The following is a 1339-nucleotide window of genomic DNA, read 5'->3' on the forward strand; positions in this document are numbered from 1 at the left end:
AATAATTCTGGGGCGCCTGGGTGACTCAATGGGTTAAGCCTCTGCCTTCAGCTCAGGTCATGATCTCAGGGTCCTGGGATCGAATCCTGCATCGGGCTCTCTGCTCTGCAGGGAGCCTGCTTCCTCCTCTCTCTCTGCCTGTCTCTCTGCCTACTCTCTGATCTCTCTCTGTCAAATAAATAAATAAAATCCTTTAAAAATAAAGAAAGAAAGAATACAATAATTCTCTAATTGTCTGCTGATATCACCACCAAATATTATGAATCTCTTGTGTCCAAAAAATCATAAAATGATGTTAGGAGTATAGAACACAAGAAATTTAATAGGAAGTAGAGCAGGCATTTTGTGTGTCTGGTTTCTTAATATTTAATTTAATTTAATTTAAAGGAATGATTACAATTACAATGACAGCAAATTCTAATTCATTATTATGTCCTTAATACCTACCTCAGCACCTGGCATATAGAAGGTAATCCATAAACATTTGCTGAAAGGATGAATTAATAAATGAGGCTGCCGGGAGGACAAAAAGTACAAAAACAGAATAGGTTTTAAAGATGTTTTTAACTTAAAAACATCATTCAGAATCTGAAACAGAATGATGAATGACAGTCTATATTCTATTTCTTCTTATTGGTACATTCCCTGAGGAAATATTGTGGGCTTTTTGGAATAGTTCCTTAAGAAAAGGAACAGCCTATAATAATTTGGTGCTAGGATTTGTCTGACTCGAGGCATAATACTATAATTCTGGAAATTGAAATTCCCCCAATGAAAACATGGCACCGAAAGACTTCTATTGAGAATTCATGATGACTATAGCAAGCATGTCAAAAATTATCATATAAAACTTGTCACTTGCCTGCAATGATGGCATTTTTTAGAACACCTTTGGATTAATCATGAAAACAACTATTCTTTGAACAGCTGCTGGAAGGAAAAAAAATTGTCCCATGGAAGTTATTGAAGGGTTTATTTTGTTACTGTGCATGTGGTCTTCAGCAGGATATCAACTTGTCCTGAGACAGAATATTTTCAGCCTCTGGCTATAGTCTCAGGGTCTCCTATAAAATAAATGTCAATGTCATTATATTCAAATAGCATTCCACAATCTGGTTTCCCTATTTTGTGTATAAGGATATGCCATGCTCTCTACAGAAGGGGAAAATTGTGTAGAGACTGCAGCAAGAGGTGACCTGATAGCACACTGCCAGAACCCTGTTTATTAAGGAGATTTGTAGTGTTGTCCTTCCTTCTGAAGACCAGCCCTAAATATTTCCCAGTTCTCTCAAGTGAGGAATAACCATCCAAATCCAGGAAACATCCAATTCTCTCAGAT

General features: G+C 36.7%; 1 non-coding gene across 1 annotated transcript; it reads left to right on the top strand.

The window, feature by feature from the left end:
* Positions 1 to 862: 862 nt before the first annotated feature.
* Positions 863 to 928, top strand: LOC132002359 (small nucleolar RNA SNORD58). Its single transcript, XR_009399846.1, has one exon. It is a non-coding gene; the product is annotated as a small nucleolar RNA SNORD58 (small nucleolar RNA).
* Positions 929 to 1339: the final 411 nt, after the last annotated feature.

Source organism: Mustela nigripes, chromosome 14 (genome assembly GCF_022355385.1).
Source record: "Mustela nigripes isolate SB6536 chromosome 14, MUSNIG.SB6536, whole genome shotgun sequence".
Lineage (NCBI taxonomy): Eukaryota > Metazoa > Chordata > Mammalia > Carnivora > Mustelidae > Mustela > Mustela nigripes.